The sequence below is a fragment of the Bison bison genome, unplaced genomic scaffold (assembly GCF_000754665.1).
Source record: "Bison bison bison isolate TAMUID 2011002044 unplaced genomic scaffold, Bison_UMD1.0 scf7180017864060, whole genome shotgun sequence".
Taxonomy (NCBI): Eukaryota; Metazoa; Chordata; class Mammalia; order Artiodactyla; family Bovidae; genus Bison; species Bison bison.
The window spans coordinates 3491209-3514410 of NW_011494632.1; the positions used below are offsets into that span (position 1 = coordinate 3491209).

At 39.0% G+C, this 23202-nt stretch overlaps 1 pseudogene; it reads left to right on the plus strand.

The window, feature by feature from the left end:
* The window catches only part of LOC104985768, a 56964-nt pseudogene extending 34230 nt beyond the window's left edge, over window positions 1-22734 (plus strand).
* The last annotated feature ends 468 nt before the right edge of the window (window positions 22735-23202 follow it).

The window sequence follows — 23202 nt, forward strand, 5'->3', positions numbered from 1 at the left end:
AAGAGAGAAAATGTGTTATTAAAATTTGAATTGTCAAAGAAAGTAATACCAAATTCCAAATTGGTTACTGTGTATGCTGTGTATACAAAGAATCAAGATCTTTATTTAAGGAGGAAGGACCCTGGAGTCGTCTTTGTAAATAACTAAATGGTAGGGTTTCATGTGCACTCAGATAATTGCCCTGGGAGGTGTAAAAGGCTTTTTAAAGAATGATAAGTAAAATACTTTTATTTGCCCCTGACTTAATAAAAATGACAAAAATAGTTTAGATAAATGAAGGAACAAAACCATGTATGCTCAGATTAAGCTTTATATGAGCCTCAGAGAAATAAGATTCAATCTAATTTTTGTCATTTTGAAAATCTGCCTCTCTCTTTTTCTTCCTCTCTTCTTTCATTTCTAAAGGATAGTCAAGAAATGGCTTAAATTTGTTCACCTGAAAGCTGGGTTAGAACCTGGAGATGAACCATTTTGCTGAAATCACTATTTGCAGAAATATACAACTCCATAGCTGGGTGAAGATATTCTTGTCATGATGGAAAGCAGGTGTGACACAGCAGGAAGGTGAGGGTTGCCATGGTCACAGCCAAGCCCTTCAGACAGTATGGATGCTTCAGGAGAGTTGGCCTGCCAGTATAGGTGTAGCTCCTGATCCTTTTGTAGCCACAATGGATGACATTCCCCAGGGAAGTTCAACTGCTCACTACCGTGCGAGGCTTTCACTCCTTCATGGATTCAAGTTTGATTTGGCAAAATAATCCTGTAGCACTTGATTATAACCTTGTGTTTTACAGTCAAAGCAACTGACATGGGTTAACAACACTTCTGGTGTTTGGAGCTTTAGAATACATTAGTTTCTCTTACTTGTTCTGTTACTGAATCAAACTTGGGTCTAATTACCTGTGCAGTAGAGCCAATCTACTGATACTTGTTTGCAGTAAAGGATAGGGCAGTGTTTATTGCAGGTATCAAACAAGGAGTTCAGACAGCTAGTACTTCAAAGGTCTGAACTCCCTGAAAGCTTTTAGGGAAAGGTTTTTAAAGACAGGTGAGGAAGGGAAGTTGTGGGCTGTGTGATTAGCACATGGAAATTGTTCTGATTGGTTGGTGGTGAGGAAATCGGGAGTCAACATCATAAACACTCCAACTAGTTGCAACTAGTCTGGGGTCTACATGATTGCAGACAACATTCAGTTAACCTCTTCATCTGGTGGGGGTTGAGTATTTGCAAAACAGCTCAAAGAACATGGTCAGAATGATACTTATAGCCCGTCTTTGACTTTGTTTAAGGCAAAACTATTATTATTTTGTCTTGTTTGATTATTTTCCTTTGTTTCTGCATTTTCTACCTTCTCTGATTAATTATTTTTGACTAATTTTAGACAAAAGGCAGGCAGAAGTCGGTTATGGGAAGGTCCCATAAGGTCCTGCTCAGTTATAGTTTTATCAGAGGGAAAGCTTTGTTGTTCAGTCACTTAGTCATTTCCAACTCTACTCTTTGTTATTCCATGGACTGCATCCTGCCAGGCTTCCCTATCATTCACTATCTCCCAAAGTTTGCTCAAACTCATGTCCATTGAGTCAATGATGCCATGCAAACATCTCATCCTCTGTCATCCCCTTCTCCTCCTCTCAATCTTTCCTTGCATCAGTGTCTTTTCTAATGAATTGGCTCTTCAAATCAGATGGCCAAAGTATTGGAGCTTCAGCTTCAGCATCAGTCCTTCCAATGAATATTCAGGGTGGATTTCCTATAAGATATTGATTGGTTTAATCTCCTTGCTGTCCAGGGGACTCCCCAGAGTCTTCTCCAGCACCACAGTTTGAAAGCATCAATTCCTCAGTGCTCAGCCTTCTTTATGGTCCAACTCTCACATTTGTACATGACTACTGGAAAAAGGATAGCTTTGACTATACAGACCTTTGTTGGCAAAGTGATATCTATGCTTTTTAACATGCAGTCTAGGTTTGTCATAGATTTTCTTCCAAGGAACAAGCATCTTTTAATTTCATGCCTGCAATCACTGTCCATAGTGATTTTGGAGTCCAAGAAAATAAAGTCTATCACTATTTCCATTTCCCCCCCCATCTATTTGCCATGAAGTAATGCTACCTGGTGTTTAATTGGGTTCTGGAGTCAGATCACCAGGGTTTCAATGTGGGTTGAAGTATTTTTTAACATGTCTGGTTCTGTTCTACTTTTCTGTGCCTCATTTTCACTTCCACAAAATGGAGGGTGACAGCATTCCCTCTTTCTTGGAAGCTTTGATGAGGATTAAGTGAGGTAACAGGAAACATTTCAAACTCTTCTTGACACATACGTGCTCAGTGAAGATTGGTTAATGTTTTCTAAAATGAGCAATGAATTAAGCTATTCATATTCAAATAAAGAGTTTATTTTCTAAAAATGTTTAATTCCTAAGTTTTTGTGATTTTAAAATATATGGAACCCAGCAGAGAGTTTGTGTATATGTGTACATGTGTTGAATGTCGGGAGAGTGTAGACAATGAAAATCCAGGCATTGCTGATTAGCTCTGTGGTGTTAAGAATAGGAAAAAACTAGGGTCACAGCTAAGGAATACTAGTTTCCTTATAATGTATTTTATTTTTAAAATTCTAGTTCTAGAGTTAGAGTTTTTCTTTAATATTTCTTTCCACTGCAAGCGGGGCATGGAATGAGGTTGTCCTTTGAGAAGGCCCAATTTTGGTGACATATTTATGCCCCTAAATTTTATCTAAGAAGAGTTTACTTCTTTGACCCGTTTCCCTACTAATACAATACAGAGAGAAGAACATGAGCAGGGTCAGCACAATATAGCTTATTAAGGATTTCAGTTGTTGATCCATGAAAGTGGAAGACACGAAGAGCCTCCTCTGAAGTTTGTGGTAAGACTTTGGATTAAGGATAGAGGTTCTCGCTAGCAATCTTTCTCCCTTTCTCAAGAGAGATTATATCTACCAAGAAAGAACTGGTTTCTTATCCTGCAAATTGTGTTTCAACTAAGCAGATCTGACTTGACTGTAGCCATCAGTAGGCTTAAAAGTGATACACTCAATGCTTTCTATTTAACTAGGAATAAACAGGAGGGAACTAGGAACAAATTGAGTTATTTTTCTTGCAGATTAGAAAGCACTGTTGTTGTTAGTCAATGTTCTGTTCTTGTCATATAATTTGCCTGTTTCTCAGGGGGCCCTTTCTTCTTTCTATCTCTTTCTCACATTAGGATACTGTTGGAAGAGTAGAGCAGTATAGTGTTGTCTGAAATTAGGTTCTTATCCATTATTATTACTGTGTGATTCTTGGCCTTAATGAAGCACAACCTCAAACCTTATCTACAAGACACAGATATATTATAGCCAAAGTAATGCATAAATTTGCATAAGATAATATACAATATTTGGCAATTTTAAATCTTAGTTTTCAATGGCTACCATACATTTCTTAATATCCTGAAAGCCATAATGTCAAAAATATCAGTGGAGATGAAAATGTTAGTGATAAAATATGTAGAATTGTAGTATTCTTAGATCTTATTCTTGGTTTTAAATGTGGTACTTTATTTGAATTTCACCCATACCTCATACATTATTTTATTCCTCTGGCCTGGTTTCATGGCCCTCTAATTTATTCCACTCTTCTTCTAATTCCAAGAAGACAGCACCTATTCATTTCATTGATTTTGACCATCACATCCTCTTTTTGACTATTCTGAGGGATCTGGTTCTGCTCTTAGACATGAAATGCTTCAAGGAGATAGCATTGCTTACCCTCTAATTTGAGACTTTTTGTTTTTCAAACAATTCTCTCTTCATGGGGCAGGGATAAGGGAGTGAGATGAGGAAGGTACCACTTGTATTCTATTTTAGCTCCAAAGTGAGATTGCCTTTTTATTGAGTTGTAAGAACCTATTGAAGAAGGAATTCATAGGGCCTGGACTCCAATACATTTTTCTGTATCTATTGGAGTGTACCCTCGGGTTTATTGATTATTGGCTAATTGTTTGACTGTTTGAGCACATAAGCACATAGCACATGAATGATGGGGTTATTGGGATTGTACTTTCCTTGGTTTATGTAAGTCTCAAGGAATTTGGAGTGGTGGGTTCAGACACGTACACATGGGGTATAAAAGATTTTCACAAATGCTAGTCGGGGTCCTTGGCTAAGAGGAGACTCTGCCTTGGGCCCGCCAGTGTAATAAACTGCACTCCACTATCTGCATTGTCCTTCTGAGTGAGTTTGTTTCCCGGAACGCGTGGCTACAACACTATATGTTAGTCCTTTACTAGATACATGTTTTTCAAATATTTTTTCTAAATTTATGACTTGCCCTTTTATTTTCTTCACAATATAGTATAAAGAGCAAAAGTTTTTAACTTTAATTAAGTGTAACTTATGATTGTTTTCTTTGATGTCTTTATGTACACTATTTAAAACACCATTGTCAAACTTAAGGTTACCAAGATTTTTATGCTGTGCTGTCTTTTAGAAATGTGATAATTTAAGCTTCCATATTTCAGCTTATGGTTAGTGTTTTTATATAATGTCAGAGAATGGTTGAGGCTTTTGCTTTTCAAAATAAGGTTGTCCCATTGTTCTAGCCCAATTTGTTGAAAGAACTATCATTTTCCATTTAGTTGCCTTGACATCTCTGTTGAAATCCATACAAGGTGTCTGTGTATCTATTTCTGGACCCACTGTTAGTTTGCATTGAATTATATGTCTATTTTTATGTCAACATCACACTTTCTTGATTACAGTCTTGTAATATGTTTTAAAATTAGATAGTATAAGTCCTCCAATTTTGTTCATTACTTTTAATGATCACTTTGGTTTCTTTAGGTCTTATTGAAAGGTTGTGGCTATGAGCCGTGAGCTATGCTGGGATTTGTGACCTCTGGAGGAGAGGATTTCAATCCAGGGACAGAGACGAGGCTTGATCACTTGAAGCTTTTGTGTAATAAAGTTTTATTAAAGTATAAAAGGGATAGATGAAGCTTCTGACATAGACATTGGAAGGGCGCAGAAAGAGTGCCCTTTTTGCAAGTTTTTAGCAAGGAGTTACATATCTGTTAGTAAGTTGCTAATCAGATAAAGAATAACCTCAAAACTAAGAGAGTTGCACCAGGCCCCTCTCCTACAACATGCGTTTTGAGATAGCATTGGCACAGGATGAGTCATCCCTGGGCCATAAAACAATTGACATGAATCTTAAAGAAAGGCAGATTTCCAAGCAAATCCATAGTTTCATCAACATAGTTTAAGAGAACATTTCCATGAGTAAGACCTACTGGTTTGTTGAGCCATTATCAATTCAAAGTTTGAGTCTTAGGCAGATTTGAAGAAAGGCAGATTCCAAAGCGAATACATAGTTCATTAACATAGCTTAAGAAAAACATTTCCATAAGAAAAACACATGAGTTAGCTCAAGGTTTGAGAAAGTTAAGTTCAGGCAGACCCTGCTGTCATGACAACACAGAATTTAAAAGAAAGAAATTTAAAAGAAAGCTCCTTTTAATTTTGTATAGAGAAAGAAAAAACAAAAACAAAAACACCCCCTACACAAAAAAACCTCTGCCACTTGCAGTTTATTTCCTCTGCTTGGGGACCCCTAGCCTTCCTACATGTTACCCTCTCCTTATGTACTTGCACATAACTATTAGAGTCAGATGGCCTATTCCTATTAAAAACCTGTTGGCATTTTGTTTGAGATTGTGTTAAACCTGTACATCAACTCAGGTAGAATAAAATCTTAACAATAATTGATGTGAACTGTGAAGATGCTGCTTCTTCTTTAAATTTTCTCTCATCAATATTTTATAGTTTTCAGTGTACAGGTATGACATAGTTTGTCAAAATTTATTCTTATATATTTCAAATTTTTCATACTATTGTAAATGTACAGTTTAAAATTTTTAATTTGATTACTTATTGCTGGGAAAGAAATGGCACCCCACTCCAGTACTCTTGCCTGGAAAATCCCATGGTTGGAGGAGCCTGGTAGGCTGCAGTCCATGGGGTCGCAAAGAGTCGGACACGACTGAGCGACTTCACTTTCACTTTTCACTTTCATGTATTGGAGAAGGAATGGCAACCCACTACAGTGTTCTTGCCTGGAGAATCGCAGGGACGGGGAAGCCTCGTGGGCTGCCGTCTCTGGGGTTGTGCAGAGTCAGACACTACTGAAGCGACTTAGCAGCAGTAGCAGCATTGCTAGTTTGTAAAACTATAATTGGTTTTGTTTATTGATTTTGTAAACCTTACTAAACTCTGTTGCTAATTCTAGTAGATTTTTGGAAATTCCTTAAGATGTTTTACATAGAGGACCATGTTGTTGCCAGAAGAGGGACCCCTTCCAGGGCCCGAAACTGGGCTCTTGTCTAACACTCAGAAATGAATTGTCCTAGGAGACACATGTGCTGACAAAGCAAGAGATCTTATTGGGAAAGGGCAGCCGGGGGGGAGAGCAGTAGGGTAAGGGAACCCAGGAGAACTGCTCTGCCACGTGGTTCACAGTCTCAGGTTTTAGGGTGATGGGATTAGTTTCCAGGTTGTCTTTGGCCAATCATTCTAATTCAGAGTTTTTCCTGGTAGTGGATGCATTGCTCAGCCAAGATGGATGCTAATGAGAGGGATTCTGGGAAATGGACGGACACGCGGTGTCTCCTTTTGACCTTTCCCGAACTCTTCCGGTTGGTGGTGGCTTATTAGTTCCATATTCCTTATCAGGATCTCCTGTCATAAAACAACTCATGCAAATGGTTACTAAAGGGCCTGACCAGGTTGGGGGATTTCAGTCAGTGTGCTTCCCTTGACAATGTCATCTGTAAGTTTTCTTTTTCCTCCAATCTGTTTTTCTTTTTCTTGTTTTAAAAATTTCCTTCTTTATTATACTGCTGAGGGCTGCCAGTATAGCATTAAATTAAATTATCAGAGTGATTTAGTGAATTTTATGTTGTCTGATTCTAGAATTTTTGTATTCTTTCACAGATTTTTGAAGCTTATTCTATAATTTACCTAAGTTCTTTGAAAACAGCAGAGTAACCTTTAGCCCAGAGCTAATTTGGCTCTATTATGGTTTGAATACATGACCAGTTGCCTCATACATAAAGAGATTTCTACACTCTAGCTGTTGGGAAGATGGATTATTTTCAGCCTACAATGATGTCTGGAATTGTTTCACCAACCTCTGGTAGTTACCTCACATGCAAGTGCTAAAAAGTGTTGAGTTGACTATTGTAAAATAGTTCTGAAATGAACATTTGGGTGCACGTGCCTTTTTGAATTATGTGTTTTCCAGGTGGAAGAAACCTAAGTGTCAACTGACAGTTGAATGGATAAAGAAGATTTGGTAGATATACACAATGGAATATTACTCAGCCATTAAAAGGAACAAAACTGGGTCATTTGTAAAGACATGGATGGACCTAGAAACTGTCCTACAGAGTGAAGTAAGTCAGAAAGAGAAAAACAAATATTGTAAGTTAACACATATATGTGAAATCTAGAAAAAAGGTATAGATAATGATATTTGCAAAGCAGAAATAGAGACACAGACATAGAGAACAAACATATCGATACCAAGGGGTACAGGGGGGCTAAATTGGGAGGTTGGGATTGACACATATACACTATTGATACTATGTATAAAATAGATAACTAATGATGATAACCTATTGTATAGCACATGCACACTAAGTCACTTCAGTCATGTCTGACTCTGACCTTATGGACTAGCCTGCCAGGCTTGTCTGTCCATGGGATTCTCCAGGCAAGAATACTGGAATGGGTTGTCATTTTCTTCTCCAGGGGATTTTCCCCACCCAGGAATCAAACCCGTGTCTCTCATGTCTCCTGCATTGACAAGCGGGTTCTTTACCACTAGGGCCACCTAGGAAGCTATAGCACAGGGAACTCTACTCAATGTTTTGTGGTGACCCAAATGGCAAAGCTATGGTTTTTCCAGTGGTCATGTATGGATGTGAGAGTTGGGCTGTGAAGAAAGCTGATCACTGAAGAATTGATGCTTTTGAACTGTGGTGTTGGAGAAGACTCTTGAGAGTCCCTTGGACTGCAAGGAGATCCAACCAGTCCATTCTGAAGGAGATCAGCCCTGGGATTTCTTTGGAAGGAATGATGCTAAAGCTGAAACGCCAGTACTTTGGCCACCTCATGTGAAGAGTTGACTCATTGGAAAAGACCCTGATGCTGGGAGGGATTGGGGGCAGGAGGAGAAGGGGACGACAGAGGCTGAGATGGCTGGATGGCATCACTGACTCGATGGCCGTGAGTCTGAGTGAACTCCGGGAGTTGGTGATGGATAGGGAGGCCTGGCGTGCTGTGATTCATGGCATTGCAAAGAGTCGGACACGACTGAGCGACTGAACTGAACTGAACTGAAATGGCAAAGAAATTAAAAAAAAAAAAGAGGAGATATATGTATACATTTGACTGATTCACTTTGCTGTATAGCAGAAACTGACATACCAGTGTAAAGTGACTATACTCCGATAAAAATTAATTTAAAAAAAGCACTCAGCTGAGGACTCGAGAAACTCTTTGCCTATTTTTAGAATTCACACTCTCTCTGTGTAGCACTCCCTGTTTTTTATGCTGATCTACAAACTTTAGCTTCTTTGGACTCCACAAATTCTCAGCTCAATCTCTTTAATTCAGGAGGACATATCTGTTTGGTTTCTACTATTCTGAGGCCTAGGAACTCTGCAGATGGTAGGCTGGAGGAATTTTAGGTCTCCCTTCATTTGTTTCCTTTTTCTCTGAAATCACTTTTTTGAGATGACTTTTGTCCAAAGCTGAAAGCTGTTGTTTTGTACATTTTGTTTATTTTAAATTGTTTATGGTGACAGAATAAATCTGATTTGTGTTAATTCATCATGGCCAGAAGCAAGAGTCTAAGGTATATTTTGAGTTTATAAAATTTGTCAAATTTATTAGGACTCATTCAGTTGACTCATTCAGACTCATTTGGAAACAGAAACCCTATCTGACTTCCTGAAATAGCTAATGTATGGAAAAGCTCACCTAACTGGGAGGTAAAATGTAGATTTTACAATACAGAGGTTTAAAAATGTGATGAGAACAACCCTCTCTTTTTGCTTCATATCTGTTTGCTTTCATATGTTATCTTGGCTTCATTTTCAGAAAACTTTTTTTTTTTCCATGGAGTGTAAAGATGGTCTGGCAGCTTTAATCTTATGTGACACTTAGACTACTGTTCTCAGAGGCGTTATTTTTCCAAATAACTCTTAATATTATCTGAGGGGATTCTGATTGGCCTATAAAGAAGGCTGAGCACTGAAGAATTGATGCTTTAGAACTGTGGTGTTGGAGAAGACTCTAGAGAGTCCCTTGGACTGCAAGGAGATCAACACAGTCAATCCTAAAGGAAACCAGTTCTGAATATTCATTGGAAGAATGGATGGTGAAGCTGAAACTGAAATACTTTGGCCACGTGAAGCAAAAAGCTGAGTCATTGGAAAAGACCACTGATGCTGGGAAAGATTGAAGGCAGGAGGAGAAGGCGATGACAGAGGATGAGATGGTTAGATGGCATCACTGACTCGATGGACATGAATTTGAGCAAGCTCTGGGAGTTGGTGATGGACAGGGAGGCCTGGTGTGTTGCAGTCCATGGGGTCACAAAGAGTCGGTTATGACTGAGCGACTGAACTGAACTGAACTGAACTGATTGGCCAGCCTTCCACGTGCAGCTCTGAAGCAGTCACCGTGGTTGAGGTATTCTGCTTTGCTGGGCTGGTCCAGGCCTCCTTGCCCAGGAGGGAATGAAAGTCAGCCATACCAGGAATGTCATGGATTATGCAGGATTATTTACTGTAATGGGGGAGTGATTATGCAAAGCAAGTGACGTTGGAGAAACACATATTTCATGTCTACTGTATTTAACAGTACTATTTAGGGCATACATTAATCATTTATCTCTGCATAACAAATTACTCAAAAATTTAGCAGCTTAAGACAACAAATATTTATTAGCTTATAGTTTCTATGAGTCAGGGATTTTTAAGTCAGAGTCATCTGTAGCTAGATGGTTGTGGTTCAGGGTCTGTCTTAAAGTTACAGTGAATGATTGCGTAGGGTTACTGTCATCTTTAAGCTTGCCTGGGGATGTGCAAGTGGGATCCATTTCTAAGCCCTCTCCCTTTTTCATTGGCAAACTTCAGTTCTTTGTTGGCTGTTAACTGGAAATTTCAGTTTCCCACCACGTAGGGCTCTCCAAGCTGCCTAAGAAGTCTCACTATATAGGAGTTGAATTCTCTGAGTGCATGAACTAAGTGAAAGATTTTTTTGTATCTAAGATGGAAGCTACAGCCTTTTTGTAACCTAACATCAGAAATGAAATAACATCATTTCTGCATGGTCCACTCAAGAGAAAAAGAGTAAAGTTCCATCTCTTGAAGGGAGAAATTTTTTAAAAATTGTGGATTTATTTTTAAAACTGGGGCTTCCCCATTGGTTTAAGTGGTAAAGAATCCGCCCACAGTGGAGGAGTCGCAGAAGACTCAAATTTGATCCTTGAATCAGGAAGATCCCCAGAGAAGGAAATAAGAAACTACTCCTGTATTCTTCTCAGGAAAATCCCATGAACAGAGGAACCTGGTGGGTTGTAGTCCATTGGGTTGCAAAGAGTCAGACATGACAGAGGGACAGCAGCATGTTTTTAAACCACTACATAACTTTTATTGATGTAAGTAGAAATTAAGACTTACCGTAATCACAAGGATTTATAGTCTTCCAATTATTTATATAATTTAAATTATATAAAATTTACCTGATTTGTGGTCTGAAAAATGAAAATATCTTGCTGTCTCAAAAAAGAAAATAATACTGAACTTTGGAAATACTCAATATTTTTTGTAATGATGGTTATAATTAGTTGATTACCAGAATTGATTTAAAAATAGAAGTTTAAAGATATGCTGATAAGACTATATTTTAAACATTTTGAAATATTTAACACAAACTCAGAAAACCATATAGAATGAAAAAAAATTGCAAATTTTTGCCTTCAGAGATTTAATGTAAGCTTGAGTCTGAGCTTCAACTGAGGTTACTGCCAAGTTCACTACCGTGTGAAGGAGATGAATTATACATGATATCTTTTATTGCATTTAAAGTTATGGTCTGTAGACTCCTAGTCTGATAAATTTTATAAATAATTTTCTATCTCATGTAGATATTCTAAAAATGCCCACGTGGTTATATCTTTAGAAAGATAATAGCATGACTATTAATTAAAGTTACTATTTGTTACTTCAGTTGTTTCAGGTTTCTAACAATGAAATATGTAACTTGACTGTAACCTGTAACCTTTTCCTCAAACTTAATATGCTTACTGTGGGAAAGGGCAGAAAATATTTAGAAATGTTCTCTTTCCCACCTGCCTGAATTCTTATTTTCCTTTATTTCAACATGGAAATTAAATGGAAAAAATTTACATGAGTAATAGCTGTGAACATTTCATTAGCATTAAACCTGAGGATTAAAGAAAAAAATCTACTTTTGTCAAAGGCATTCACAGAAAACCTATTCTAATAGTACACAAGGTTATATCAACAGTAAGCTTTGTTTTCACTCTGGGCCCCTCCTGCTTCTGTTCTCTTGCCTAGAAAGAGCAATTCTTATGGATTCCTGTGTGCTTTTAGAAGGCAGTCTCTGCATCCAGAAGGATGAGAATGTGTCTGTGCATATGAAAGAATATACGTGTGTCTGTGCATGCATATATGCAGTTTCTCTTTTAATTATATCAGTGGTTCTCTAACTTCAGCATGCTTCACAGTCATCTGAGGGCTTGTTAAAACACAGTTTGCATTAACACAGCACCCCTCAGGGTTTCTGATTCACAGTTAGAACTGAGATTTGAGAATTTGCTTTTCTAACAAGTTCCCAGGTAGTGATGATCACACTTTTAGAATCACACCTTTACAACCACTGAATTATATTAATGGCAGTAGCTGGCTTTGTTCTTTATGTATTGAAGATTTGTTCATGTCATTTGTTTGAAACTGCACCATTTTCTTTTGGACACTTGAGCTCTATGAATATATTATAATGTGCTTAATGCATCCCTGTTGATGGATGCTTAGGTTGTTTCTAATGTTTGAAAGTTTAATGAGTGCAGGTAAATTGGTCAACATTCAATCTTCCAAAGTTGAAAACTTACCTAATATACAGTTTTCAAATCAATTCACAGAAAGTAAAGTTCAATTTGTAGAATATCTAATTTGATGAACTTACCTATTGTAGTCTTATCAGGAATGTTTTGATGGTTTTAACAAAAATGATTTAAAGGAAATGGCAACCCACTCCAGTATTCTTGCCTGGAGAATCCCATGGACAGAGGAGCCTGGGAGGCTACAGTCCATGGGGTTGCAAGAGTCGGACACGACTTAGCAACTAAACCACCAACCACCACCACAATAAGAAGGCTCAATTTTGGTGATTGGTGACACATACTTTTCTTAAAATAATTTAAAGTAAGATTGATATGTTATGGATGAAATTGGCTAGAGAATCTTAAAACTGCTTACAAACTACTGAAATAGCAATGAGTATATTCAGGGATACCTTGGGGACATTGTGGGTTCAGTTTCAGACTGCCACAATAAAGTAGCTATCTCAAAGTGAAAAAAGGAAATCGCACACATATCTGTTTTCTCAATGGATATAAAAGCTGTTTTTATCCTATACTGTAGCCTATTAAGTATGCAATAGCATTATGTCTAAAAAATGTACCTACCTTACTTTTAGGATACTTTATTGTTAAAGTAGGCTAATTATCATCTGAACCTTCAGTAAATATTAATCTTTTTGATGGAGGGTCTTGACTCAGTGTTGACAGCTGCTGACTGATAAGGGTAGTGGTTGCTTAAGGATGTGACAATTTCTTAAAATAAGACAATAATGAAATTTGCCTCACTAATTGACTTTTTTTTTTCTTCCAGGAACAATTTCTCTGTAGCAGGTAATGCGGTTTGATAGCATTTTATCTGCAGTAGAACTTCTTTCAAAATTGTAGTCGATCCTCTAAAACCCTGCTGCTATTTTACAACTAAGTTTATGGAATATTCTAAATCCTTTGTTGCCATTTCAACAGTCTTCACAGCCTCTCTTCACCAAGAGTAGATTCCATCTCAAGAAACCACTTTCTTTGCTCATTCATAAGAAGAAACTCTTCATCTGTTGAAGTTTTATCATGAGATTTCAACAATTCAGTCACACCTTTAGGCTCTACTTCCAATTCTGGTTCTCTTGTTATTTCCACCATATCTGCAGTTACTTCCTCCCATGAAGTCTTGACCCCTCATAGTTATCCTGATGGTTGAAATCAACTTCTTCCAAATGCCTATTCATGTTGATAGTTTGACCTCTTCCCATTAATCACAGATATAGGCACTTCCCATAGTCTAGTGGCTGAGGCTCAGGGCTCCCAATGCAAGACGCCCAGGTTTGATCCCTGATCAGGAAAATATATCCCAAATGCCACAACTAAGAGCCCACATGTTGCAAGGAAGGTCCTGTACTGGGCGATGAAGATCTTGAGTGCTATAACTAAGATTCAGTGCAGCCAGCAAACAAACAAACAAAAAAATGCATTTACTGCACTGATTTTTTAAAAAAAGATAAGCAATACTATTTTGAGTCTTTTTTCCTGAGCAGTATTTTAACAGTGGCCTTGAAATATTCAGTAAACAGATTTGTAGTCATCCAGGTCTTGTTTCTGAGGTCCTGTAGAGCACAGGCAGAATAGACTTAACATAATTCTCAAGAGCCTTAGGGCTTTTGGAATGCTAAATAAGCATTGGCTTCAACTTAAGTCACCAGCTGTGTTAGCTTCTAACAAGTCAGCCAGTCCTTTGAAGCCAGACATTGACTTCTCTCTAGCTATGCAACAAGGCTGTTTTTTTTTTTTTTGTCTGCTTAAAAGTCTGCTTTTTAGTGTAGCCACATTAATTAATTATCTGAGCTAGATAATCTAGATAACTTGCTGCAGCTTCTACATCAGAATTTGCTACTTCTCTTTGTACTGTTATATTATAGATATGGCTTCTTTCCTTAAACCTCATGAACCAACCTCTGCTAGCGTAAACTTTTCTTCTAGTTTTCTCACCTCTCTCGGCTTTCAGAAAGTTGAAGAGAATTAGGGCATGGCTCTGGATTAGGTTTTGGCTTAAGGAAATGTTGTGGCTGGTTTGTTCTTCTATTCAGACCACTAAAACTTCTCTTGAATCAGTAATAAGGCTGTTTTGCCTTCTTTTTATTAATGTGTTGACTGGAGTAGCATTTCTGATTTCCTTCAAGAACACTTATTTGCATTCACAGCATGGATAACTGTTTGGCACAAGAGGCCTAGCTTTCAGCCTATTTGGCTTTTGACATGCCTTCCTCACTATGTTTAATCATTCCTAGCTTTTAATACCGGAGAAGGAAATGGCACCCCACTCCAGTACTCTTGCCTGGAAAATCCCATGGACGGAGGGGCCTGGTAGGCTGCAGTCCATGGGGTCGCTAAGAGTCAGACACGACTGAGCGACTTCACTTTCACTTTTCACTTTCATGCGTTGGAGAAGGAAATGGCAACCCACTCCAGTTTTCTTGCCCAGAGAATCCCAGGGACGGCGGAGCCTGGTAGGCTGCCGTCTATGGGGTCGCACAGAGTCGGACACAACTGAAGTGACTTAGCAGCAGCAGCAGCAGCTTTTAATACAAAGAGAGAGATACAAAATTCACTCTTTCACTTGAACACCTACAGGCCATTTTAGGGTTATTAGTTGGCCTAATTTCAATATTTTTGGGTCTCAAAGAATCCAAAGGCCCAAGGAGAGGAAGAGAGACAGAAGAATGGCTGATCAGTAAAGCAGTCAGAACACACATGCCACTTATCAATTACATTTGCTGTTTAATATGGGCATGGTTGGTGGTGTTAGCAAGTACAATAGTAATATCAAAGATCACTGGCCATAGATTATTATGACAAATATAATAAGAGAGGTTTAAATGTTGCAAGAATTACCAAAATGTGAGATATCTCACTTCACAGAGATATGAAGTGAGAAAATGCTGTTGAAAAGTGGCATTGACTCAGACATAAAAAAGAATAAAATGATGTCATTTGCAGCAACATGAATGCACTTACAGATTATCATATTGAGTGAAGTAAGTCAGACAGAGAAATATATGATATCACTTATATGTAGAATCTAAAAAATAATGATACAAATGAACTTACTTACAAAACAGAAATAGATCCACAGACATAGAAAATAGACTTATGGTTACTAAAGGGGAAGAAGGGGAAGGGATAAATTGGGAAGATGGAATAAATATATACACACCCTATATATAAGATAGATAACCAACAGGAACCTACCCTATGGCACAGAAAACTATACCCGATATTTGTCCTAACCTAAAAGGGTTTCCCTCATAGCTCAGTTGGTAAAGAATGCACCTGCATTCTTACAGCTTTGAAAACCTTAGAATATTGACTATTATTTAGTGAATTCCTCAGATGATATAACAATTTTATTTTATGTCTAGCAAATAAAACCTTAAAGATAATTGTGAATACTGTTAAATTTTTATTATCAATATAAGTTAAATTAAGAACTTAAATTCCAAAGAAACTGAAGGAAACAGAAATAGCTAAAATAGCCTTATCATATACAGAATATCAAAATTTTAGTTTAAAAAACCAGTAGTTGAGATGTGTTGACTTGAGAGCTGTTTGCAGAAAGATTATATTAGAAAGGACAAAATCATTCAGAAAACCAGGAAAAAATGAGGTGCTATGGAAGGAATTACACAACTAGTGAGTAAAATTCAAGATGTTAATCATAAATTGACAATTTTGAGACTTGTATTTTTGCCTAGGATGCAAAAAGTTGAAAAGACTGTTTCCAACCTAAAGATAAGAAAAAGTCAGATAAATTACAAAATCAGAACTTGAGATCATCAGAGAGCTCATGTCAAAGGGAGCTCAACTGAAAACCCATAGGCAGTCTGCTCCAAGGAGAAATGAAGTGTAAGCAGTGACTTATGTGGCGGGACATGGTAAGGAGAGATAGTGGATGCTGTTGAGCTAAAGTTTTTAATGAATTTCTTGAGGCCAAGTGAGAGTATTGAAATTGTGGGAGTCGTAGACACAAAGAGAGTCTACATTCACTCACAAATTCTTATTCACAAGCTTCCAGCGGTGCTCATGAGTAAACCTAGGAACCAGGAGTCAGAGATGGGAAACAGTGACTATGAGAAAGACATGAAGCTCCTCCTAGAAATTTCTCTCATATGGTACAATATATTTATAATGATAGGGAAAGAAAAATGAATGCTGTCATTCCCAAGGAACATATGAAGACCCATTGCAACTGGGAAGAGGCAAAAGGAAAAAAGGACCCTTTTATCTCAGGGGGAAAGACAGAAAAATTCCTGGTGCTAGGGTCCTACACTAGCTCAACTATGCATGGGCAGAGGAGACTGGTGGGCTACAGTCTATGGGGATGCAAACAGCTGGACATGACCAAGTCAATAGGCACGCATCCACAATAGCAATGGGCAGGAAACTCTCTTGCAAACAAGGCTCACCAAATATTCAAGTCAGAGTATGGTTGCAATGTGAAAAGAAGAGCATGTCAAAGCTCCACTCCAGAGACTTAAGCCCTGGGCTTGCCTAAGAATGAGGCTGGAACAAGACCACAGATAAACACCTTGTCTCTCTGTGCCTCTGGGCAGCAAGCAATAGCAGTGACTTATGAAAAAAGCTCCTGCGTGATGCAAGGACACAGGATGTTTTGCCAAAAGTTTTCACTTTCATCTCAGGTTCAAAGGATTTGCTAACAAAATAAGCCACTCATCATATACAAATAAATATTACAGATATTTATTAGAGAATTATCTAGCTTACTTTCAACACACTAACATTAAATGAAAACAGAAATTGAAAGAGCAGAGAGTACATCACCAAATTGGGTTTTGACCAACATCCAGACTTAAACAGCACTGGGAGGTCCTGTGTTACAGCACATCTAGAGTCCCAATTGGGAAAGGGTCCCAAGCGGTGCATCTGTGGGTGAGACTTCCAAGATTGCAGTTCAGGGTTCCCGCTTATAATCCCAGGACAGGTGCAAACTGATATCATTATCAATCTGTGATCAAATTGCAAGCCTGGTTTCCTGTTAATGTTATTTGCTTTGTTGTATAAAACTTTGTTGTATAAAACTAGTTAAGCCTGGGGCTTGGTTTACCAGACCTGCTCCAGGGTCTCAACAATCTCAAGATTTCTCCCTCATCTTACCTATGGTGCTGCAAGTCTTGCACTCACACCAGGCAGTCACTCCCAGTTACTCCCAGTCAGAGCAGTGTCCAGGCAGGTTAGAAGCAAGGTCAGAGGCCTCCTCTGCTTTATCTTTGAAGCCTAAAAAAGACTATTCCTTTAATTTCCCTAACAACATGGAAGACTGAAAGTTGAGAACTAGCATAAACAATCAAACTAGCAAAAGCAAAACCCACTGGAAATATGGTACATTCTTGCCTGAAAACACATGCTAAAGCAAGCTGAAGTAAGTGGTACAGTGAAAGTTACCATAACAATGCCAAAACAAATTTACGTCAACCTCTGACCAAACTGACTCACCCCTTCTCACCTTTTCACATTAAAAGACTAACAGAGGAAGAGATATGCACATTACAAGCATAAATATCATTTACCCGAGTCTCTACTGGTCTATATAATATGTGTGCAATGCAATAAAAAATTATAAGATGTAAACACACACACGCAAACACAAAAACCCCACAACTGTCTGGCCAAGAGACAAAATAATAGAATCAGTCTCAGGTACAACCTGGATGTTGAAACTGTCAGACAGGGATTTTGACGTAACTGGCTAATGTGTTAAAAATCTGTAGTGAAAAAAGTGGGCAATAGCATTTAATGTGTAAGGGATCTCAGCAGAGAGATAATTATAAGAAACAAATGTAAATGCTAGAACTAGAAACACAAACTGAACCACAAAAGAAAAATAAAAGTGAGCAGGACGTATCATGGCACTCAAGAGCTGGGGGACAAAATCAAACTTTAACATATTAATACATTCAACTGGAATCTCAGATGGAGAAAAACTTTTGATTTGAGACAATCCTCTTGATAGCATAAACATTTAAATGTTATAAGTCTCTCTCTTGGCAGTGCTTTATGTGCCAACCACAAATTTTCATATGCTGAATTTTCATTCATCAATATACTTTTTTTTTCTATGATATTCTCTTTATCCCATACATTATTTAAAAGTATGCTGCTTAGTCTTCAAGTGTTTGGAAATTTTGCCTTTTATTTTACTATTATTATGTTCTAGTTTGATTCCATTTTGGTCAGAAAATATAAACCATATGATCTAAAGATGGTGACTGCATACACGAAATTAAAAGATATTTACTCTTTGGAAGAAAAGCTATGACAAACCTAGAATAGCATATTAGAAAGCAGAGACATCATTTTGCTGACAAAGGTCCATAGAGTCAAAGCTATAGTTTTTCTAGTAGTCATGTACACATGTGAGAGCTGGAAGATTAAAAAAGGCTGAGTGCCAAAGAATTGATGCTGTCAAATTGTGGTGCTGGAGAAGACTCAGGAGTCCCTTGGACTGCAACCAGATCAAGTCAGTAATCCTAAAGGAAATCAACCCTGACTATTCATTGGAAGGATTGATGCTAAAGTTGAAGGTCCAATACTATGGCCACCAGATGGGAAGAGCAAACTCACTAAAAAGGACTGATTGAAGGAAAAATTGAAGGCAAAAGGAGAAGGGGACAGTAGAGGATTAGATGTTTAGCATCATCAACTCAATGGACATGAATCTGAGCAAATTGTAGAAGACAGAGTGGCCTGGCATGCTGCACGGGGTCGCAAAGAGTCAGACTTAGTGACTGAACAACAACAACAAAATAATTTCTTTTAATTAACTGAGAGTTTTTTTATGGCCCTTTTCTCCTACTCTAGAGTATTCTGAATCATGTTTGACAGCTGATGCAACAATTATGGTGGTTCTAAATATAGACAGTCATATTTATTAGTTGAAGATTTTTGTGTCTATATTCATAATAGATATTGGCTTAGTTTTCTTTATTGTAACCTCTGTCTGATTTTGGCATCTGTCTCTGATTATATCTGAGAGTTGGCACTTTTGACCTTTCACTGCCTTGTCAGAGATGCCACTGAGTACTCCTGGTGTCAGTGCTTGTGCCTCCAGGTTTGTTGGTGTCTTGCTGCTGCAAGCGTTGCTTGTGTCACAGCTTGGAGCACTGGAATGATGGACTCGTCTGCTGTGCCCCTAATTTGCAGGCTCTGTAGCTGTGGCCGGAGGGATTCGGTACAGGAGGATCTGGTGTCATGGGTACTTCTGCCATGTCATATGTTGTTATATTCATGGATCTTTCTGCTTCCAGTGGCGGGTGGAGGGCTGGAATTGTTGGCGCCCTTGGACTTCCTTTGTGGCTCAGCTGGAAAAGAATCCACCTACAATGTGGGAAATGTGGGTTCAATCTCTGGGTTGGGAAGATCCCCTGGAGAAGGGAAAGGCTACCCACTCTAGTATTCTGGCCTAGAGAATTCCATGGACTGTATAGTCCATGGGGTCGCAAAGAGTTGGACATGACTGAGCGACTTTCACTTTGCAACTGAAGGGATGGAGTTCCAGACTCTACTGCCACTGCTGCCCAACTGCCTGTGCCAGGAGGCCGGTGTTGTGTGAGCTACCTTCCCTGCTTCTACCAGGTTCTATAGGGCTGCAGGCTCTTAGCTATAGGGCTGGAAGCCAAGATTTCAGGCACTGCCTCCAGTGTTCCCCTAGTCCTGCTTCTATGTATTCTGGTCCACCCATCTCTAGGTGTGCAGATAAATGGAATTCTCCTGTGTTCTGGTATATTGGGCAGAGGCATCTTTTTGAAGTTGTAGATTCTTTACTTTTAGATTGAAGAGGAGAAAAAAAGGAGCATCTTACTCTACTATCATGCAGAAATCTCTCTTACATTTTATTTTTTTGCTGAGGTTTTCTACTTTTTCATTTGTTTTCCATAGTTGTTTATTAAAGGATTTTAACTATGATTGCTTTAAAATATTCGTAGATAGTTCTAACAAATTTGTCATATTTGTGTTGGCATCTATTGACTTCTTTTTTTCATCCAGTTTTATATCTTCCTGTTTCTTGGTATAAGCAGTGAGTTTTGATTGCTACCTGGACATTTTTGTATGATATTGTGAGACCATAGCTTATTTAAACCTATTTTAGATGGATTTATGTTGACACCACCTTAGCAGGAGAAGATTTGCCTTGCACTGACAGTTGGAAATAGAAGTACAAGTTTCTTAAAACAGTGTGCTCTGTTGATACACGGTTGGAGAGTCCTCATTATTGCTTGGCAGGGTTAGGAGTTTGGGAGTTGCAGTTCTCCATGTGGTCTCCACTAACACTGCAGGGTAGGCTTGTCACTAGCCAGGAGAGATGAAAGGCTTGTCTCACTACTTGCTTATCTCTGAAACCATCCTGGCAGGGAGGGGATTGGGGCAACTTTTATAGTCTTATAAGGATGAAGGTATAGGCTCCTCACTTGGTTTTTGCTAGCATGATTGAGGTGGAGCCACACTTTTTGCCCCCCTCCTTTGGTGTTTGATTGAATGAAGTTGAGAAGGTATATATATATTTTAAGTCTTTTCTTTTGCTAGGCTGCCCCTTTCCTGTTTCCCTTGGCTGTTATTGTTCAGTCTCTAGGTCATGTCCAACTCTCTATGACTCCGTGGACTGCAGCACACCAGGCTTCCCTATCCTTCACTATCTCCTGGAGTTTGCTCAGATTCATGTGCATTGAGCCAGACTAGAGAGAGAGGCTCTTGTTGGAGTTTCTTCTTACATGTGCCTATTGGTAGTTCCAGTTTGCCAATTTCTTTGGCTACATGTCTGGGATATAAGATACTCCAAGGAACTCACCACTGTGTCATTCTGTGGGTCCTATGGTCCCTAAACAGTCTTTCTTCTTTCTTCTTCATAAATTGTCCTTATTGGGAAGAATAAGAAGTACATTTACTCTGTCTTCCCAGAAACTGAAGTCTCCTTGTTTTTTTTCTTTTTGTTTACATTTTACTCACTAGTGCTTTGTCTTTACTATTTTTTTATCTTCTAAATTCATATATTTTTTACTGATTAACTTCCAAATATAAAATATATTCCTTTAGGATAAAATTATTTGAGGAAGATGAAATAGAGATACAAGTTTAAGGAGAAACATGACATGTTAAATTTCTGAATGCTAAAGAAAAGCTTAAGTTTTTTCAAATAAAGGATGGTTGGTTAAAAAATGTATTCTTGTATTCATATTCCTTAGACACATGTAAAAAGAGAGATGTAACAGTTTTATTTAATAATGCCGTATTTATATTTAACTGGGAATTAACATCCTTCAGAACTATTACAAACATTTCTGATTAAAGATGATAGCCAATTTAAAAATTGGCAAGAAGTTTTATCATTTTTCAAAAATATTAAGGGACTTTGTCAGCAAGAAAGATTAAATCCATTGCTCTGGGATATGTGCCTGAGGATGGGGAGGCAGCTGGACCCACTTCTACGGTGCTGTGGTCCGCGCCTTCGCCGCCTGCTAACTCGCATCCCGCTTCCCTCCAGGCGGGTCCACGCGTGAAGACAGCAGCCTACGGGCTACATGAAAATGACATGTTGGTGTCGTTCAAGAGTGAGGCTGAGAGCCTCAAGGGCAAACTTGAGGAGGAGAGGGCCAAGCTGCCCGACTTGGAGCTGCACCAGGTGGCCGAGCACGTGGAGGCCCCAGAGCAGTTTGTCATGAAGACCAGAAGGACCCTCAAAGGCCATGGGAACAAGGTTCTGTGCATGGACTGGTTCAAGAATAAGAGGAGGATGGTGACCTCCTTGCAGGATGGGAAGGTGGTAGTGTGGGATTCCTTCACTACTAACAAGGAGTGCGGAGTCGCGATGAACTGCAAGTGAGTGGTGGCGTGTGCATACGCCCTGTTGGGACGTGCCACTGCATACGGTGGTTTGGATAATAAGTGTTCTGTGTATCTACTGACGTTTGACAAAAATGGAAACAAGGCTGCCAAAAAGAAGTCTGTTGCTATGCACACCGACTGTCAGCTTGCGGCTTCACCAACTCTGATGTGCAGATCCTGACAGCCAGCAGCGACGGCACGTGTGCGCTGTGGAAAGTGGAGAGCAGGCGGCGGCTGCCCTGCTTTTCATGGGCATGGGACCGACGTACTCTGTTTGGACCTGGCCCCCTCAGAGACATGGAACACCTTGTTTGAGGGATGTGACAAGAAATCCTTTGGGTGGGACATGTTCCCTGGACAGTGTGTGCAGGCCTTTCAAACACAAGAATCTGACATCAACAGTGTCTGGTACTAATCTGGGTGGAGATGCCTTTGCTTCGGGATCAGATGATGTGTGTGTTGCCTCTATCGCCTCTGGGCAGCTTCCAGCGTGGACTTCTCCCTCAGTGTATCCTGCTGGACACAACGATTATACCATCAACGTCTGGGATGTCCTCAAGGGGTCCCCAGTCACCTCTTGTTTGAATATGAAAACCACGTTAATACTCTATGAGTTTCCCCTGATGGGGCTGCCTTTTGCTCAGGATCATGAGATCATACCCTCAGAGTCTGGGCTTGATCACAGTGCTCATAGGCACCTGGGGAAAAAATTTGAAATCATCACATGTGAATAGATCCTGCTTCTAGAGGATCTGAGAGTTTATTGCAAGTTAGCTTATGGAAGCAGCTCCATGACTGAAAGTTCACCAAGCGTCTCCAACATTACTATTCAAACCATTACCCTTGGAAAGATCCCAAGGTAAGCCTTCAGCACTAGGAAAACACCCTCAAGTATAGTGTTTATTATTTTGAACTCTTTAAAAAATTCATCTATTTTTAAAGTTATTCTAAATTATATGACTCTCAACTCATTTTTGGTGCTGTAGTCTTGCTGCTTGTTCAGTGGTAAAGAATCTGCAGGACACACAGTCTCAGTTCCTAGGTTGGGAAGATCCCTTGGAGAAGGAAATGGCAACCCATTCCAGTATTGCCTGGGAAATCCCATGGAAAGGGGAGCGTGGTAGGCTACAGTCTATGGAGTTGCAAA